Source organism: Watersipora subatra, chromosome 6 (assembly GCF_963576615.1).
Source record: "Watersipora subatra chromosome 6, tzWatSuba1.1, whole genome shotgun sequence".
Taxonomy (NCBI): Eukaryota; Metazoa; Bryozoa; class Gymnolaemata; order Cheilostomatida; family Watersiporidae; genus Watersipora; species Watersipora subatra.
This window is the reverse complement of record NC_088713.1, coordinates 63,215,246-63,236,843: the sequence shown is the minus strand read 5'-3', so window position 1 is coordinate 63,236,843 and position 21,598 is coordinate 63,215,246. Positions and strand designations below refer to the sequence as shown.

Sequence of the window (21,598 nt, the reverse complement as noted above, 5' to 3'; positions counted from 1 at the left end):
ACTCTGATGATTGACTAAGGAAGCTACCTCATATTTATCGCTCGTGGTTTCTTTTAAGATATATTGCTTGTGACGTCACGAAAGAAGCACCCGCTGGAACGTGAGCTTTTTAAAAGCGGGCCCCACTTAAATGCATATATCTCTGAACAGGGTTGGTCTACAAAGACAAAAATGGCATCAAATTGTAGCTGATGTTTCAGCCTTTTATGGGTCTTAATTTAATTAAATCAAATTTTTTGACGCAACCACATCTTTAAAGCCTTTGTAAGATATATAGTTGGGGTCTGAAAAGTGAAAACATGACAAGCTACATCAAATTTACATACTTGAGCAGTAGCAACTGCTTTGCTTCAAGGAAAGCTTTTAGAAGTTAATTTCTTTTCAGCCTTTGAAGTTTTTCATGACTCTGAGTTAAGAAAGAAAATTTTAGTTTACCAACGCAAGTATGTTACTATGCTACATTGTTTTCATGATTGTTTATAAAAATAAAAAATCTCAGTGAGCCGCAGCACTACTAATGTAAGCATTGTTTATAAACTAGCTGAATGCATTTACTTGCCTAGGCATTCTCATTGCGCAAAACTAAAGATTACATTATCTCAAGGAGTATGAACATTGTTCAGAATTTTCTAACAACAGACTTTAAACTTACATTGAAATGTTGATCACTTGCAACATTTTATTAATTTGCAGTTTTAATAATGTCTATTGAAACAATGCAACTTTTTGTGGTGTATACTTGTACTTTTAGATATAACACTAGACCCATTCAAACCAAGCTCTTGCTGATTAAACTCCGCTAAACAATTGTAATGCAATCAGACTGCTGATTTGTGTGAATGGTTCAGAGTTGTGATGCGTTAAATCTGTACTGTGTAATTGCAGCTCAGTAAACAGTAATTTTCCACCGCATTACAACTTTACAAGGCAAAATGGACATTTTCTGTTACTTAAACCGTGCTCCTACTGTAATTTTCCTACTTTCATCCACTGCCTATTTACTTTCATGACTCATTACCTAAAACCCAGCAATTCATACATAGTACTAATGCACATTCTTAAAAACTTGAAACTGCATGCGTACTGCAATTGTGAATTAGTATGAAAATGATACTGTGAACCAGCTGACACTACTGACTTTCTAAGCATCTGTACTGCATTGTACAGGATCGTCCAATACTATTGTTAGCACTACTGAACTTGTCTAGTAAGTCCCATATCATATTCCAGATTCCAATCATATAAGCTACAATATGCTAGTGGTGATCAACTTGTTTGCCTAATTACATTCAAATTTTAATACCATCCACATCTTGCAATTGTGTTGCAATTTTCAACACTATACTTGATTTTGGAATGATATTTCATGAAAATGTACTGTGCATGTATGTACAATCAACCGTAATGCAGAGGTTTTTATTGCTTGTAACACTACGAAATGTACCTTAGCAACACTTCCACTGTATCTAGCATTGCACACTGTGCAGAAGGTAATACTGTCACTGAATCAATACTCATTAGTATGCATTATAAAAGACTTGTACAGCATGTATAGTGCATACTACCCATAGTAAAAGTTTGTAATGCAATTATCCTGACAGCATCATGGCTGTGACACACTTACTAGTGCTACTGCACGGCTAATGCAAATATATAGATGTCTAGACTGGCAATTGTTGAAATTGCTATGAGTTTTATATCCAAGCACAAGTGAGGGCAGTGCTCATTAATGAGTAGTTATGTTTTCTCATAATGGTGACAACCCTGACCATGGTTTTATGTCAACTGTTAATCCGCTTAATCTGCAAGAATAACGTAATCCCCTACCAAAGCTATGTGATTAGAATAACATAAAAATGTTTTGTGACCTTGTCTTTAAACCTTGCAGTTACATGATATTGACATGTTGGTATGAAGTTTATTTTACTGGCTAATGGAATAATTGGTAAAAGCAAGTGATGTTGTGTGGAAATAAAAGAAAAGAGCAATTATAATGACTCAAAAACTTAACAACTTTTAATAGCAAACCTTTTGTGAGATCAGGATATTTTGTGGCATCAAAGTTGCGGCATAGTATGCAGGATAGTCTGTTGACGTGCTTTAGACAACAGAGATTAAAAAAACCCGAGGTACATCGAGCCCAATTCTATACCTATCAAACATCATCAATCTGAAACAAAACTTGTGTAGTGTTTCTAGCTTTTCCATAGCTCTATCTAATAAATATGAAAAAAAATTAAATGAAACAGCAAGCAGTTGCAGTGAATAACTTTGTTATATATGCATAGGACATGATATGTTCTCATGATTGGCCTATGATTTACAGACTAGCTAGATAAAAGGGGTAGCGAGAGGGATTTTCTGTGTTATGAGTCATTGGTTTAACATTACATAACCAGGCTTCATAATTGGTAGCTAAATGAAAGCAGTGGATGTCATTTGGAAACGACCTAGATACTGACATTTCAGTAGATGCTGTAATGCTGAGATAACATTTTACCAAATCTTTTACCTTGTATCAATGGTAGTGACAATTTGCCACTACACTGTGTCATCATAGCGCAGTAGCAAGTGATATTTCAGTGCAATCAAATCTTTTAATATGAGTAGGCTTTTACTTTATAGGCTTTAACATATATGTAATAAATTTAAATACTTATATTATTTTTAGCCATTTCTTAAACATATTTCTAGCAAACATCAGCCCCAGACTTCTTTGTTTTCAAGGTGTAATAGATAATTACTTCAACAGATGTGTCCTGACTATATAACAGGTACATTTTTATTAAATACTAATATTCTTTCCAGTCTTTGGTTGTTGGGATGAATAAGATGGAGAGCTGCTGCTGCTTCTGCTGCGATTGGTGTGGCTGAGACTAGGACTATTTTAGGCACCGAGATGTGCACTAATTCTGTTTAGTTTTACGCATTCTCGGCTCATCTTGGTCTACTGTCTCCTCTAGACCTGGTCAGTAAAGCGGCAGTTGTTGTCCTGAGCAATATGGCTTAACAAGCTTACCCTATTGGTGATAAAGCTTCTAAGTTTATAAAGTTTTTTTTTAAGTTTCAAAGTCTACAATATTTTCAATTTTATTCTACCAAGACGAGCCACAGAAGGCAACAAGGCAATTTTTTCTCAATTATTTTGTGTATTTCATTTTTAGCAAACTGTTGAACTTTTACACACATTAATATTTGTTACATTCACTGCCTATTTCTGATTTCATGTTTATTTTACAATTTATGGCTAATTCTATTCACTTGAGCTGCCTCTAAAACATTTGCACCAATATGTATATTTTAATCTGTTAGAAGTATTTGCAACTGTTTTATATTGATTTACATGTCATGTAGTTCACAATGCAGACTTCACATTGAGCCAGTTGGGTTAAATAGAGTCACATGAACCACAACTTCTCATCATTAAATCTAGCTCTCAATTACGGCTTGTTGCCCTAGATAGGGCATGTTGCTGCAATCACGTAATTAACTTCAAATTGACTGATTTGAAAAAAAATTCATTGCCGCTTAATGTTAGTGTTTTTTAAACTTCTCTCATTGACAAGCAGTTAGTCATGATGCATTTCGCTTGCCAATAGCTTGTGAAATGTGTGCTGTTTTTTAAGCATTGCAGAAAGCCCTAAGATCTTCAAATAAATCCCATAGGCATACCAGATAGCAGAGATTACCAAAAGGGGTTGGCAAGGCATTAAAATCACTTGTATGGTTCAAACTTGTATGTCCTAGAACATGTTATACAATACAAAAATACTGTTTTTTAAAAATTGTGCTCAAATTTATGCACGCTTTCATCATTGCCTTTTAAACCAATAATTTGGCAAGTCTCTCCCAGCTATTGTTTTAAACATATATGTATATTGTCTATACATATTAGTGTACGTGCTGTAGCGTAGCGTATAAATTAAAACCATCAAAAATGTACAAGCCTGATAGTAAACTCTCTCTGTTATGTTGAAATCATCAAAGAGTTACAATACTTTTTCTGCATAGGCTAAGGTAAGGCCTGCTTCAAACCTGCAGACAGCTGTGTAAACCCTGAGTCTTCATTTATCCAACAGCCAAAAGATTAAACAAATTACGTAGCTGCGTATGGGCATACACCTAATTTAATTGTGCTGATAACCACATTTCTTTCTGTAGGATTTACTATCGCTTGCGTGAACTCGGAGTGCACTCGGGATCGAATCTAAGCTTCAAATCTAGCTCATTTAACTCATCTCATGTCAGCAACGCTTTTTAGTGCAAGTATTATCAATGGAGGACAACTGAGCTGGCAGAAGATCTATGTGGCTGCAAGTTTCTGATTTAGACCAACGTGAGTAGGATAAAACTGTATTTAAGAAATGAAACAGATAATGAAAGCAGCAGGTATGTGTGCTTTTGCTTTAGATTTTACTTTACCTTGAACTTTGGGGACTACATTGGGCTACAGGATTTGTTGTTGTCGCTCATCCAAAGTAACAAAAATATACGACTTTCAATGAAAGCTTGGATGACTGTAGCTTAACATTTGCTTCATACTCAAGTCAAGTCAAGCTCATATGTCAAGCGATCTTCAGGAATCGAGTGTTGCGATCATTGGTAGACATTGGTAGATATGCATCACTGAATAATTTTCCATTGCTAGCTGGTTGTCGGATGCATGCTTTACGTTATATCCTTAAAATCCCAAATTTTTCCAACTTCTCAAAAATTCAAGTGATTCAAAGATCTATAACAAAAGTTTAATTAAAAATGGTTTACAGAAAGAGTTTTTAATTGAATTCTGAAAGAATATATAATTTATATTGTAATACTCATACAAAAATTAGTTCCGTAGGCCTACTATATGCTAATCAAAGCTACCGTTTCAAGGCAAAGGTTAGCAGTAGTTAACCTTTCGGTATAGAGATTCAAGACAAAAAAATTCATGTAAAATAAACGTTTTATAATGCTAGAAGCCTAGAACTAAGGGCCAGCAAAGCTTTGCTAGCAAAGCTTTGTGAAGCGTATTAGATACACATGGCATGAGGAAAATCTGTTGCTGCAGATGTTTATATTATTGATTGATATAATTAATGTGGTTATGTAAACATTGACTGTAGCATATATTCTTTAAGGGGAAATTTATATTTTGCCATAAGCCTTGTTTTTTTTTAAAACATTTTTTGAAGATTGACTAACCAAACATGAAACAGGTACATTAAAAATAATTAAGCTTTTCGTATACCCATTATTATGCTAGTTTGCAACGAATTTGCGTGTAGCCTATCATCAGAAAACTCAATGACCAAAATTTGCTTGATATTTCTCCAGTATCCTGCGGGACATGTATTGCCTCCAGCTAGCTTTAGCTTTCAGAGCCAGACATAGAACCCAGTTCAAGCAATAAAGGTCATAAACTAGTAACAAGCATTAATTAAACATCTCTTTGTATATAGCTTAGTGTATGGCATTATGTAATCTCATACCTGTTGGCTGTTTAGCTCAGAGAAAGAGCTAATCTCATCAATCAATGTCAACAGGGTGTCAACAATCACTGTCTCTGTTGGCTGGCACTGGCTACATGCATTACTCATGTGTCTTTGTGTAACTTGTGATGTACTCTCTAACTTGGTCCACATAAATGCACGCTAATAATCAAATGTCTTTTTTTCTTGTAGAGTGTGACATTGTGTTTCGTAATAATGCTATAATGCCTGGCTTGCTCTTGGTTGCAGGTATGTACTGACAAGATAAAACAATCTGACTTTTTTTCTTTTTTTTTCCAGGCTTTCATTTATATGGTCTCTAATTTAGACGACAACTGCGACGACTTAGCCTTTAGCTGTGCACTTTTCTTGTTGTTTTGTTATCGTTACTTATGCCAACAAAAAATTTAATATTCACATTGTTTTATATAGTAATAATAATAGCAAAAAGAGTACAATTTAAAATAGTTTTTCTCTGTAATTACCAAAAATCATTTAGCAACCGATATAGTTCTAGTCATAACATTGAAATGAATATTTTCATGGTGTAGTATCCTGGTTAGCCTCTGAACCTTGAGTTAAATGTATTGTTTTTGTCTAATTTAAAAGTTTTGAGCTATTGAGACATACACTGACCCTCGTATAGAGATAAACCCTGTCTTTAACAATGATGATTTCAGCCAGCTTTCAATAACCTAACCAACAGACCTTACCCATCATGCGTAGTGCTGTCCTTGTATTGTGGTTGGTTTTTGTTAGTGCAGAGTAGGTGAGAAGTAGGATACTTGAGCCAATAAAAGAGTTACATTTTTAATATGAAATAACTAAGGTTTTTTTGCGTTGTATTTATAATTTTGCATGCTCTTAGAGCTTGGTTAAGTGCATCGGTGAACATGGTTTTACTTTTGCTCTCTCAACTGCATTCAAATAATTTCATATAGTAAAGTCAATGGGCCATCTATCTTTGAAGAAAGATGCATGGGTCAGTATGGAGGATTCAGAGGCCACCACTTGAGGAAACTTGGGCATAAGGGCAAATTTCATGATCTTAGGCTATACATATAACTGAAAGCTTTTCATTTAATATCTTATTACAGCACTACCCATAACATTATTTGACGTATAGATTTTTGCTGCTTTCTTTCTATAAAACTATGGTATTGGCTAAAAGCGTAAATTGAATGGGTTATGATAAAATTATACTTGGCCGCTTGACCCATCTATCCGTTTTTGCACTTGCATTGCAGTAGATTAGTTGGGCCAACTGGTCCAACTACCCTCATCCTTAATGGCCCATGTATACCCAGCTTATAACTTTTGTAAAGTGCCATAACTCTCAAGTTATTTACAGATTAGTTTTAAATTTTGTCTCAAATCGGTTAAAAGATGTTTATTTATGTTAAAAACAAAAATTTGAGTAAACGTCATTCATTTGCTGCATGTTAAACCTGCTAGAATATTAAGTAAATTTACGAAACAGTACTCATGAAAGGTAACTTACCTCCATGCTTGACATTTTCACTTTGACAGAAACTAAGATGGCAGCAGTGACCTATTTTTGGATTGGACAATATTATACAAGCAATAGAAAACTAAAATAAAGTAAACAATTTCTAATAATGGGATACCTATGTATCCCCTGTTTCCATATATCCCACTTCTCCCCTAATATTTGTCCTGAGTAATTATACTCACTGGAAATGTGAGTTTATCTTCTCTCAATTTTTGGCATTAGAAAGTTTGAGTATTTTTATCATGTTTGCTAGAATTTTGACTTCTGAGTTCGAGTTTGGCACATGAATTATTGAAGCACAATGAATAAATGTTGGGATTAGTCGCTTGAAAGATGTGCGATACTCAACAACTATGCCTGCTATGGACTAATGCATCTATGGAAATAATTATAATTGTATTTTAATATCACAATTACTATTCTGGTGTTATGGATTAAATTAGGCTGCTGAAATATAACACTGGATATCTAACATGTTTCAGTCAATGCTACTTGCTAAATTAAGTTTGAGCAGGGTAGTGTTTTTAAAAGTTTACTCTCTATTCTTTGGATTTAAGATTCAATGTTTTTGTAGTTGTACCTGCAAAATGATAGAAAATCATTTTCACCTGTAATTACAATTTAAGTATATGGAACAGTACTTGAATTGTTCCATATACTTGAAGAAAGAGATAGAGATAAAGTTATAGCGACCAAAAAAGGTAATTGACATGGTATGGCTAAATATGACAGGGTTGTTATTCACTGCTGCCACATTCAAGGCAAGGCCAATGTTTTCACTGCGGTTTATCTAGTATTTTGCAATATTATCACAGACTCATTATACACGCATTATGTGGCTCTCGGAGCGAATAAGAGTCAGGCTTATAGGGCAGAGCTAGCTAGAGAGTGGCAAAACACACCTGTGAATAATAAAACTTGATCGGAAACACTTACTAGAACCAACATCTTCGTACATACATAAAGCACTAAGCAGGGACAAGAACCCACCAGAGCACGCAAGCCAATAATAGCTAAAGCTGAAGCAAAGCTGAAGCAATAATAGTCATAAAAGCTGAAGCAAGCGGTAGAAATGTCAAGTAATTTGCAGGAACTGATAATTGCAGGGCTTTGTGAAGCGTATTAGATATGCATGACATGAGAAAAACTCTTTGTCGGGGATTTACATATTATTGATTTTATTGAATGATATTAATTCATTGGCACCTGCCTAATTTTTAGGCGATTTGCCCCAGATACTGCTGATTTTCGGAAAGTTGCCGTAATTCAAATTACTACTACAAAAAACAAACTTAAAATAATTTACTCATTTAAATTTCAAAAGAACCAGCCAAATCTCCGTTTTCAAATTATATTATATTCATACAAACAACTCGTATCCCTTTTATGTAGATTCATGCATTAAAGAAGGTAGTTTTAGGAAATTTCCAATTTTCAAAAAAATGTCATTTGCTGAAACAAAGTTAGATTTGCACCATAAAAATTGCAAAATATACTAAGTTTGACTGAAATTAGTTATTTATTACAGACAATACATAGTTATAAAGATTATTTATACAGATGTAGTTAGTCACGAACACGAAAATCATGAAACTTCAAATTTTTCCCAACGAGAAACTTTGAATTTTTTCTTCAAACAAAAGCATAGCAAATATATATGCCAATATAACACGAATAAAACTTCATGAAAATGTTTCAAATAATAAAAATATGTTCAATAACTCTGTTCTTGACTTTTCAGATATCATAGACAGCTCTCAGAACCAATATGATCCTATCGAAACTGAAAGATAACGTCAGTCTGACTACAGCTGGCAACGTGAAGAATGCATTTTTATTCGAGCATAACGATTCAAATTGGCAAAATTAAAAGTTAATAGAAACTTTGAAACATTAAAAATAATGTTTTAATTTGATTTATGCAGTCTTTCAGTGTCTTACCACTTTTTGATCTGCGTATTTACTGCTGAAGTTGAAAAAAGATTATCACAAACGATAAAATTTCAAGTCAGCATGATGATTTCCGGTTTTGGTAGATATTGAGATAGGTGTACTAATCGGGTTATAACTTTTGTCGGAGATGTCACAGAAGCATATTTTAAAGTTTGTCTGATTGGCCAGAAATCTTTCTTTATAGCAAATTAAAAGTATTATTTTATAACTAAAAAATAATGATGCAAAGAGTTGGTAAATTTCAGACGCGAGTAAACACGCGTTGAGTGCCTGACAATGTTATAAATACGCATGTTAACTTGCGTATTTATAACATTGTCAGGCACTCAACGCGTGTTTACTCGCGTCTGAAATTTACCAACTCTTTGCATCATTATTTTTTAGTTATAAAATGTTAACTTGCGTTAACTCGCGCATGGGTGCGAATGAGTTTATCTGGTTATGTAAACATTCACAGTAGCAGATATTATTTGAGAGAAAATGACTATTTTGACTTACCCTTGCTTTTGTTTGTAAAAATTTTGTTGAAGATTGTCTAACGAACCATGATACAGGTACATGCAAAATCGTGAAGCTCTTCGTATACACATTAATATGCTAGTTTGCAAGTTTTTGTCTTGAGCTTTAGCTTTCAGAGCCAAACATAGAACCCGTTCAAGAAATAAAGGTCTTAAACTAGTGAGAAGCATTATTTAAACACCCCTTTGTATATAGCTGAGTGTATGGCATTATGTAATCTCATACCTGTTTGCTGTTTAGTTCAGAGAAAGAGCTAATCTCATCAATCGCTGTAAACCACATGCTGGCACTGGTTACACTCATTACTCATGTCTTTGTCTAACTGGTGATGTACTGTCTAACTTGCCAACATAAATGGATGCTAATCAATTGTCGTTTTTCTTGTAGAGTCCGATATTGAGTTTCGTAATAATGCTACAATGCCTGGCTTGCTCTTGATTGCAGGTATGTACTGACCAGATAAAACGATCTAACTTTTTTCCATATTTTCTTTCCAGGTTTGCATTCATATGGTCTCTAATTTAGACAACAACTGCCAGGACTTAGCCATTAGCTGTGCGCCTTTCTTGTTGTTTTTTTTGCTGTTACTTATGCCAACAAGAACTTTAAAATGGTATTGTTTCATATAACAGTAATAACAACATAGAGTTACTACTTAGAATGGTTTTTCTCTGTTATTACAAAAAATTAAAATTTGCATTCAATATAGTTCTGGTGATAATATTAAAATGAGTATTTTTATGGTTTAGTCTCATGGTTAGCCTCTGAGCCTTGATTTCAATGTATTCTGGTTTTGCTAACTGGAAGGTTTTAAGCTATTGAGACATTCACTGACCCTCCAATGAAAATAAAGACTGGTTTTAACTCTTTCGCTACCGTAAGCCGATATATCAGCTTTAGTGGTAGTTCAAGTACAGGCCGTAAGCCATATATCAGCTTTAGTGGTAGTTCAAGTACAGGCCGTAAGCCATATATCAGCTTTAGTGGTAGTTCAAGTACAGGCCGTAAGCCATAAATCAGCTTTAGTGGTAGTTCAAGTACAGGCCGTAAGCCATATATCAGCTTTAGTGGTAGTTCAAGTACAGGCCGTAAGCCATATATCAGCTTTAGTGGTAGTTCAAGTACAGGCCGTAAGCCATATATCGGCTTTAGTGGTTGTTCAAGTACAGGCCGTAAGCCATATATCAGCTTTAGTGGTAGTTCAAGTACAGGCCGTAAGCCATATATCAGCTTTAGTGGTAGTTCAAGTACAGGCCGTAAGCCATATATCAGCTTTAGTGGTAGTTCAAGTACAGGCCGTAAGCCATATATCAGCTTTAGTGGTAGTTCAAGTACAGGCCGTAAGCCATATATCAGCTTTAGTGGTAGTTCAAGTACAGGCCGTAAGCCATATATCAGCTTTAGTGGTAGTTCAAGTACAGGCCGTAAGCCATATATCAGCTTTAGTGGTAGTTCAAGTACAGGCCGTAAGCCATATATCGGCTTTAGTGGTAGTTCAAGTACAGGCCGTAAGCCATATATCGGCTTTAGTGGTAGTTCAAGTACAGGCCGTAAGCCATATATCGGCTTTAGTGGTAGTTCAAGTAAAGGCCGTAAGCCATATATCATCTTTAGTGGTAGTTCAAGTACAGGCCGTAAGCCATATATCAGCTTTAGTGGTAGTTCAAGTACAGGCCGTAAGCCATATATCATCTTTAGTGGTAGTTCAAGTACAGGCCGTAAGCCATATATCGGCTTTAGTGGTAGTTCAAGTACAGGCCGTAAGCCATATATCAGCTTTAGTGGTAGTTCAAGTACAGGCCGTAAGCCATATATCAGCTTTAGTGGTAGTTCAAGTAAAGGCCGTAAGCCATATATCGGCTTTAGTGGTAGTTCAAGTACAGGCTGTAAGCCATATATCAGCTTTAGTGGTTGTTCAAGTACAGGCCGTAAGCCATATATCAGCTTTAGTGGTAGTTCAAGTACAGGCCGTAAGCCATATATCGGCTTTAGTGGTAGTTCAAGTACAGGCCGTAAGCCATATATCAGCTTTAGTGGTAGTTCAAGTACAGGCCGTAAGCCATATATCGGCTTTAGTGGTAGTTCAAGTACAGGCCGTAAGCCATATATCAGCTTTAGTGGTAGTTCAAGTACAGGCCGTAAGCCATATATCGGCTTTAGTGGTAGTTCAAGTACAGGCCGTAAGCCATATATCGGCTTTAGTGGTAGCTCAAGTACAGGCTGTAAGCCATATATCAGCTTTAGTGGTAGTTCAAGTACAGGCCGTAAGCCATATATCGGCTTTAGTGGTAGTTCAAGTACAGGCTGTAAGCCATATATCAGCTTTAGTGGTAGTTCAAGTACAGGCGGTAAGCCATATATCGGCTTTTCATTATGGTTTCACTTTTCTTTTAATTATGAAACCTATAGAACAGCTAGACTAATCAAATTTTGTCTCCAGTGAAACAACCTTGTTGCCAACTACTTGCTATCAATGTAAATATTTTTAGCTAAGTATTGTCAACAAATCGCGGTGATAATTGTAGTGACCGTAAAACGATATATTGGCTTGTCAATAGGGTTTCACTTTTCTTTTCATTGCGAAGCTTACACATTAGCTAGACCAATCAAAATTTGTCTCCAGTGAAACAATTGTGTTGCCAATCACGTGCACCTAAAAAATTTTTGTTTCAACTAATCCATTTCTAATTATTTTTCAAAAAGGTGAAACCAGATCGTTATCGTCATAGCAAGGAAAAACACACTGCGTTCGTTCAACACAAATAAAACGTTCGATATTGCACAAGAGTAAAAATCACCTTGTAATTATCTTGTAGAAAATTTTGTTTTGAATAGGATGCATTTTACAGTAAAGTGATATCTGCTTTTATTCTCGACATATTGCTTAATTACTAGCGGTATATCAGCTTTTCAAAAAGTTGGTTCATTAATTTGGGCAGAATATTCATTCGGTAAGATTTTCATGTGGTAGTGAAAGAGTTAAAGGTTTACTTGCATCAAAATTTATATTACAGTTATTTAGTATGGAAAGATTAACCAAGTCTTACTTTGTTGTGTTGTAGGTGGAAAATATTTTACTAACTATATTTTTCCAGTATATTTTGAGTCATGAAATGATGATGAGCGTGTGCTGGATGGATATGATCTGTAAATTTTTTTACAAGTTTTTAAAATTGTACAAAAGTTTATAGTTTCAGCCCGAACAATGGTGAAATACCATTTTTTTCTGTTTGATGACATCGGTGGTAGGTTTTTTACTAGTGTTTGATCAAATATCATTATACTATTCTTTGGATCGCTGAAAATATTGCCCAGGTTTACTGACACGCATTGATAAGATCGGCAAGGATCAAAGCGTTAAAACTTGACATATCATCAATTCATGAATTTTTACAAGTTTATATTTATATTTAACGACTATGGTATTATCTTATTGACATGGAATTACTTAATTTATTTGAAAATTTTAGCACTTTAACTACCAGAGGTGCGAGCTGTCTACTGACACAGGCTTGGGTAATATTTCATAACAAAGGCTAGTACAAAGCCATTTGCCCAGCTGCTTGCATTGAAAGCTGCTCATCCATAACAGCTCATGTATTGCTTTCCAGTTGGCAAGCACTTTATGTATGCCTATATCAAATTTATCAGCATGTCCACCAACATATCAACTGGTCGTGGATCAGTAGTTTGTTATCTGTTTAGGCCTACGTAGTCATTAAAGTCATCTTTCCTGAGAGATGTTTCAATGATGAACAGATCTCAAATGCTAGTTCAACGCTTCTTCCCAGTCATTGGATGCGTAACCAACCTGATTTTCAAGGGCTGGTAGGTCATCCTTAACTAGTTCACTTAATAAGCTTTTTACTCAATGACCTCGCATAGACCTTTCAACACATTAGTTTCAACACTTGTTGCCATTTGTCTGTTGCTTTGAATTTCTTTGCATAAAGTGAACCCTTTTGCGGTATAATTTTAATTTATTTCAGACTTGATCGATACCCCAAACTTTTTTTTAACTTTTGATAAACGCGATAATAATACCTCAAAAAATACCATAACGCATCTATTTTGATGCAACAACACTCTATCTTTCAGTCCTACTCCCATCCTTCAATAAAAAATGGCCCTCAATTTTTCAAACAATTGCTTTAAGTGGTCTCAAATAGCAGTACCATTAAAATAGAGTTAGCATTCAAATATAGGTTTAACGGTAGCCCACTTTCAACATGTCTGCAAATACCAAATAAAAGGTGGTCAGAGGCTCAATGCATAAAGTGGTCATCAACTTTCTTACTTAATATTATGTTACAAACATTTTACTTTTGTAGAAGTTGTTTGATCTGGAGAATAAAGATGAGCTCTCCACACCGAACTATAGTCCCTCGATCATTTCCTCATAGAACCAATCATATCGGTCTACAAGTTTTTAAAAAAGCTAAAGGGTGAGTTTATGAGCCCTTATTTTTTTAGTCTTGATCTTTTGATGATTATAGTTGGCTCTGGAGACTGCAGTCATTAATTACATTGGGCAGTTGGCTAAACCAAAATACCATAGCACTGGCAATCAAAAAAAATAACTAAAACAATAGTTAGGATGCAAAATACTAATGTATGAAGTTGTATGTACAAATTATCCGTTTTTTCTATTTATGTACAGTATTTCAACTATGTATAAATTTAGTATAAAGTTTATTAAAATATTATTATTAAATATTAATATTTAAATGTTAATATAAAAATATTAACCATTTTTGCAAAGTTTGACTGATTTTTTTAATGAGTTTAATTTGGGTTCTCAGAATTGAAACGTTTTAAAACACAAGCAGGTTTGTACGTAGTCCATTAACTGAGTGCATACAACAGGCTGTGCAGTGCAGCTCAGCACAACGTACGCATTTAGCCAAGATCAATGTTCTATGGCTCTTACAAAGTTTTCCGTACAAAACACTTTTTTTAGTGAGTAGCTGATTAATTGATTAATTGATTAATGGATTACTGATTGCTTCCTATTTTATTAGCAAAAGAGGCCGAGAACACACTGCAACACACTTTTAGATTTTTGTTCGCATCTTTACATGTAAAATTTTCTGTTGATTGGTGTGTATATAAAAAATCTCATAGGCGGCGGGTTCAAAAATAGGGGCCATGCTAACCTGAGGGCACACTTCATTCATTGGTGAAAGTTAGGTCTTTAACAAAAGCCATTACATTTATGAGAATAGCGATTTGTATACCAAAATATGTTGTATTCTAATAAATAGTGTATTACGTTGTTCTATAAAGAACGATATGGTAATGATGCTACCATATCACTACCAGGCACACTGGCTTTTTAGCTATAACTAAAAAACAACTTGTATTAACCGTTTTAGGCAACACTCTTGCTCACCTAAATTCTGGAGTTTTCTGTTCATGTAATAATATTATGTTTTCCAAACTATGATACAATTAAAAGTGCTCTTGTGAATCCTGGTCATCAAATGTTTTTAGCATTTTTTATAACATCAAGTGGCAATTAAATTTTCCTATTTAATAATAATAATCTATTGTGTTTTCCAAACTATGATACAATTAAAAGTGCTATTGTGAATTCTGGTCATCAAATATTTTTAGCAATTTTTTTATAACATCAAGTGGCAATTCAAATTTCCTATTTTCCAGCAAGATCATTAAATTTTTAACCCCTCTTAGCATTTTCAACATATTGAAGAGTGAAGTAATAATTTGTGGACATGATCCACAATAATCATGAACTTGTGGTATGACTCTTACTCTGTTTCTTACATCAAGCCTGCTTATAAACATGCTGTCAAAATGCAGTTGCATTTAAAGGTCGACTCGCAACAAAATTTACATTACAGTTATTTGGTATCAAAAAATTCACCATGTCTTACTCTACTGGGTTGTAGGTGCAGAATTTGTAGAATGGTAATTACAAGCTCTTAAAAGCTCAAAAATGAACAGTTAATCGCAGCCATCAGGAAAACATCGTAGGTTAGAATCCCTGTATTTTGATTATGTACTCAACTCAATGTAGTTATTGTTCTGACATGCAGTGTTATCACGTAAAATTAAAGGCCAATCACAGCCTCGGTATAAAACGTCTCGTAGCACTAGTTTATGACAAACACTTCGGGTTCTACCGGGAAGCTCTCATCAAATATACATGCTCAATTATAAATGCTCGCTACTTTACAATTTTTTCAGCTTGGTGTAATTTTTTTGTCGTAATTTGATCATGTGACCCATAATTCTTGTCAAAAAGCATGAACAATTTCTGCAGAATCCTTTGACTATCGCAGGTGACAACAGGCTCCTCATGTCATCAGAGGATGGTATACATTCCTTCGAACTAAAGTTAAAAAATAAAATAATTTTTAGGCGAGGTTTTGAGATATCAGTGCTCAAAGTGACAGCATTACAATGATCAGGAAATAGTCACCTAAGGACAATAGACATGATTTATTGAATACATGAGGTAAATTTGTAAAAATATTTTGACAAATGAGGTTGCAAAAAAGTTTAAACAGAAGCCATCATTGCGCAACTTACACCCCATTTTAGCCGTTTCGTAAAGGGATTCCAACCTATGACGTTTTTGTGATGGCTGCGATTAACTGTTTGCTTTTGATCTTTTAAGATCTTGTGATCACTTTTCCCCATATTTTGCACTTACAACACAGCAGAGTAAGATACGGTAAATGGTTTGAGACTAAATAACTGTAATGTAAGTTTTGTTGCAAGCTCACCAATAATTTACGCATAAATTGTCTCAGTTATTTTTTTAATCATTTAAGAATTAAATTAGCTATAATAATAATTAGCTCGATTAATATTAAAAGCTTGGAAACCTCTGGTATTGTATTTTTTTTGAATTATACACGTATACAATATGATTCTCAAATACAGCAAAGCATGACGTAAAAGTAATACAAAGCAGATTTTACACTGATTGCTTCTGTTTTCTTTTGACGAAGCTGTTTCAGTGCGAATCAAATTGTTCAACTCCTGAGCTACTGTGAACCTAGTAGGACAGTAAAGATAGTCAAAGTGTTTTCGCATAACCAAGTGCTGCATGATGTGGCTTTGTCAAGCTTTTGTACGAATGGGTCGCAATCTCAAAAACCATGGTCAAGTCGCAAACCATGAAGTTGAGTTATCCGACTATAAAGCTGCACTAACTGAATAAGTAATACATTTTTTTAGATATACAGCTATTTCTATGACAACCAGCTACAATCTGTTTAGATTTTTAACTTCAGCATAATTTTCTGGATATAAATTCAGAAATCTAGATAAATATCACAACATCTTGATTGATATTGGTTGCTATGACATTTTGAAATGTAAACACAATTGTGCATTAGTTTTTGTTTCTCAAACTTCAACACTTGTTTTCTCGGAACTATGTTTTGGCATTAATGGTTTCAGCATTCAGCATGCATTAATTACATGCATTCAGTTTATTGACCATAAAACCTGCTGTAATTGAGGTAAAATCAAAATTTTGTTTTGCAAAATAGCTGTGAACTCACTCCTTTTGATAGTAGTGTAGATAACTCCCAATCTCAAACCACTGATTTAACCATGGTTTCTGAGATCATGACCCAAATTGTTTATGATTAGTGAGTAATTGACAAATTACTTCACTGTATATATACCTGAATGAAAAAAGCAATTGTTTGTATATGTTGAACCAATAAAAATATGTTTACAACCCAAGTGTAGTTTCGCTTTGCGAATACTTGCTTTATGACAATTTCTTCTTAGAAATGACAGTCATGTCAGAGGCATAACAGCCACAAATTTTTACTAGTTTTAGTTCTATGGACTGGGTAATTTTATTGAGTAATAGTGCTGATGAGAGTAATTATTTTTATCAGTAATAATATATTGTAAACTAATAATATTCATGAATCATCTGACTCGAGTTTTATGCTCACCTCACGGTAATTTCAAAATGAACGAAAAGTGTTCCCTCTCATTCTGCAACACATTTTTTATAGTTTTCGCGGCATCAACTAACGTATTATTATACTGATTAATTTGCTATAAAAAGACTGTTAATAGATCATGTGGTTTAAAGTTATAACCATTTATACAGACAAATTTTAGAAATTAGGTGTCACTAATTACTTATGTCGCAGTAAAGAAATTCCTTTCGTAGTAAAGGAGTTGACGTTAGTTTGTTAAATACATCATGTAGTTACCACACTGTTTAGAACAAATAGTGCTAATGTAAAACTACAATAAAAATATGTCATAGCTAACATAAATTTGCTACCAGTTTTAATTTTATATTATACTATATATTTTATATAGGTTTTGCATTTTCTATTAAAGGATTTTAAATGTTCCCAGGACAAAAAGAAGCCACTGCAACAGGCTTTTCATAGAAATGATTTTAAACTCTATCTTAGTATTATAGATATTTCTGTAACAAGTATTGATGCGGCTAATTGTGCCTAATACTTTTATACGCTTTTGACTAAGTCGAACAAATCTAGTTTGTTTCACTCTTACCACCTGCCTCAAGTCGGTGCAAATGATCATCAAAAATTTGATTTCTTTGTGCCGCTAAAAATGTCACATTAAAGAAAATTTAGTTTGGTGAACACTCAAATATTGGTTAATTATTTGCCTTGCTAAAAACCGTAATAGACTCATCTGGATTACATGTACAACTTAGCTGCCTAGGTTGCTAACTCGTAGTTCCGTGGCTTGTTATCATTTTGCTTGTTAGGGAGTAGTAATCTTTTTAAAAAAATGAACCCGCTTTTTTTGTTGGAAACATACCATTCAAGCAGCAAATGTATGTCAGTGCTACTGCGCATTATGCTGGTTAATATTCTCAGCTTTGTTAATCATTCTTAGTAATGAATAAGTGTTTCTGCTTTTTGGTTTGTCTCTTTTTCCATATATATGTAACTATTATGTATGACTTTTTAGCTTCATGAAGCTGGTGCAGAGTTCTTACTAACCCTTTAGTGACCGCGGGCTTACGGCTGGAATTCCCCCAGCGCACCAGAGCATTTACTATGGTTATTTGAGCCTTCGATACCACTGCGTAAAAACTGCATCAACTTTCATCAAAATTGAGGTAGATACATAAATTAACATGCACAAGAATGCTGAGAAATTTCTCTACAAGCTGATTTATTTTATGTAGCTAGCTTGCATTTGCTTTCCTGCAAAACTCTCAATTCGTTGAAGCGACGAGTTTTTTTATCTTTGTCGGTCATTTTCAATTGTTTTTATATTTACTAAAAGCAATTTTGCAATGTTGTATAAATAATTCCTGCATGGATTTATATGTTCACAACAATTTCAAAAAAAATTAGTCGTCCAAGAGCATTGAAAGTGGAGTTATGAGCTCCAATGTATAGCGGGAGCGCCACTGGAAATGCTCAAGACGCCTTGTCCATAAGCAGCGCAAGACAGTCACCCGACAAGGTTGCTCCAACTTTTGTGCAAATTGGCACAAAAACTGTGAATAAATATGCATCTGGAAGCTGAGAAACTTTCCTGCAGAATGAGATTTTTTCCTCCACACAGCTTGCAAAAACTTGGCAGCTAGACATATATAATTATATGCAGTTACGATTTTTTGCTCTAGTTTTTATGCATTTCTTAAGACTATAGATCTATGTAAAAGTTTTGCATATAAAGTCAATGCACAGGTTTATGTGTGCTGCAGCAAACATTAACCGGTTGTGTGCAAGAAGAATTAAGTCGTGAGCCTATATTCACACATTTGGTGAAGCAGCAAAAAACATGAAGTAACATTTATTATGAGCAGAAACAGCAAATCATGGACTACTAGATTGCAAAACAATATGAGAACAGAACTTTTTGATTAGACCGCTGCTCTGAAGATGAAAGTGTGCAACAAATGCAGCACACCAATGCACAACTAATACAATAGATTAGCAAATTTATGTAAAAATGCTAGCAATACAAAGCAGTGAAGCATTTGCGGAAACAATAAAATACCATTTGTAAATAAATTTAGTTAGCATGGAAAAGATCAAAACATGACTTGCACAAATATATTCCACTTGTGACTCCGCTGCCAGTGCATTCAGCTTGCTCGTCGACAATGTATACAGACAACTGATGCACATAGCCAGAGACAGCAACGGAAAGCAAATAACTTAATTCCAAATTTAGATCTGTTAGATGGAATATACTGTCTGAAGTTGAGCCATCCTTCCCATGCCAGCAAGCTTTCATCTACAGATATAAATTTATCAGAGTGAAAAACAGGATAGAACCAGTCGCATGTCATGGCAAAATTTTTTTCTAACTTGAACATTTTATTGCCAGTAGGGTCTTCAAAATTGTCAATAAAGTGTAAGCTTGCTTCTAATTTTCTTTCAATTTTTAAATTGATTAAAAATCAGCGTAGATAATAAAGGAATGTCACAGTGGACCAGTAAGGCAGCATAGTAGGCTTTTTGAGAATACCTAAATGCAAAACTAAACAAACAACTCGCTAAATCTTTATCATCAACAGGCTCCGACGCATCGCAATGTTTTTGAAGGCCATATTTATTTGTTTCGTTCAAAATAATATTTATAGTGACCGATGTTTAAAAAGCTTTGAATAATAAAAAACACCTACCTGTTTAAGAATTCAAACTTATACTCCTGCCAGACTGTTAGCAAAATGTAATTATTTTGGTTTTAAATCAGCTCCTCTTTGATATCCGTCATTATTAGCCGTTTCAACACCGGCCGTTTCAGTCTCACTTTCGCAATCCCATTCATTTTGTTGATTCTCTTTTTTATTTTCATCGGCTTCCTCACATTTTTTGGTCTAAAATCCCCTTCTTCACTTTCAAACCTGTCGTTATCTTCCTGTAAACAAATCTTTTTAATAGCGCTTCAAATATCGCATCCGTTCATGATGATCAGCTTTCCATAAAGACCGTTCAACTTCTAACAAAGTGTTCTTTTTGCACATGCGTAGAAGGGAGTAATTACAGCCTCAAAACAGTAGTATGATATCTTTTAAAACTCCTCAAAATATTAATGAAAAATGTTAGTGCCATTTTTAAAATAAATAAATGAATTTAAAAAATACCTATCGAAGACTCAGATCTGATGGCAATTACGGGTTTGGTGCGCTGAGACTGCGCTCTCAGCCCATAAGATTTACGGGAACGGTGTGGAAAAGGTTAACAATAATTTGGTTGAACGTCAGGTTCTGGTTATTATGTTTTACAAATTGGACTATGCCCTGTGAATAACTGCTTAATTTCAATTATGTACACAGCTCCTATTCACCCTTGCATGTTTATAGTTGTCGTGTTCTTGCATTCCTGTTACCTGTTTACCGGCGATAGCACTTGTACAAACTATAGGTTAGCGTAGCGTCTGAGACAGGAACAGAAACTTGCAGTTAACACCCATGGTGACGAGCTCTAAACTTTACCTTACAATCATATCTAGAAGCCAAGTCCAAATCAAGGTCAGACAACTGACAATCGATTTCATGACTTGGTGATCGCTTTTGAAATTTTGTTCACATTGCTTAAGTCATGCTCTTCTAATGCCTAAAGACTACACCGGTGAGGAATATAAAAGCTGTGATTGAATGTCAGGGCTAGAATACCAAATACACTTCTACTTGCTCAGTTTTTGTTTTTTCTGCAGCAATCAATGAACTTGCAAACGATTTGCTGTAAACGTATGTTGAAAACAGTTAATGTAAATCGGAAAAGGTTCTATTAAAAAAAACTTGTTATTTCTATTTTGTTATGAATCATTGCAGAGTGCTGCCATAACATGTCCTGCATCCTCTTTGATGCTAGTCAAGTTATCTACAGAACTGGCAATTTAAGGTTCAAACAGCTTACATACATCTTTGGGATGTTTCTGGTCAGAAGAGAGTGGACACAAGAACTTAGTGAAGGTAAATCACGGTGTTTATAGACCAAAATATTGAGAAACGTAGAATGAGCTTTAGTGAAAAAAAAAATTTTTTTTAGAGGTATTTTACAATTATAGAGATAAAAAATCACTTCTAGTCTTAAAAATTCAATTATATTACTTTTGGCAAATACATTTAACACCTTTGCTATCACATCAATTTCTGACCAAACAAAATTAATTCAAACAAATTTTCAAAAAACTG

The 21,598-nt window shown here is 34.4% G+C and overlaps 1 long non-coding RNA gene across 2 annotated transcripts; it reads left to right on the top strand.

Annotated features, from left to right (window-relative positions):
• The first annotated feature begins 4,227 nt into the window (after positions 1-4,227).
• Positions 4,228-21,359, top strand: LOC137398873 (uncharacterized). 2 transcript variants are annotated; one of them, XR_010979029.1, is made up of 7 exons: positions 4,228-4,336; positions 5,664-5,720; positions 9,844-9,900; positions 13,162-13,284; positions 13,788-13,901; positions 18,409-18,559; positions 21,236-21,359. It is a non-coding gene; the product is annotated as an uncharacterized lncRNA (long non-coding RNA). The 2 variants fall into 2 exon arrangements; XR_010979030.1 differs by lacking the exon at positions 13,162-13,284.
• The last annotated feature ends 239 nt before the right edge of the window (positions 21,360-21,598 follow it).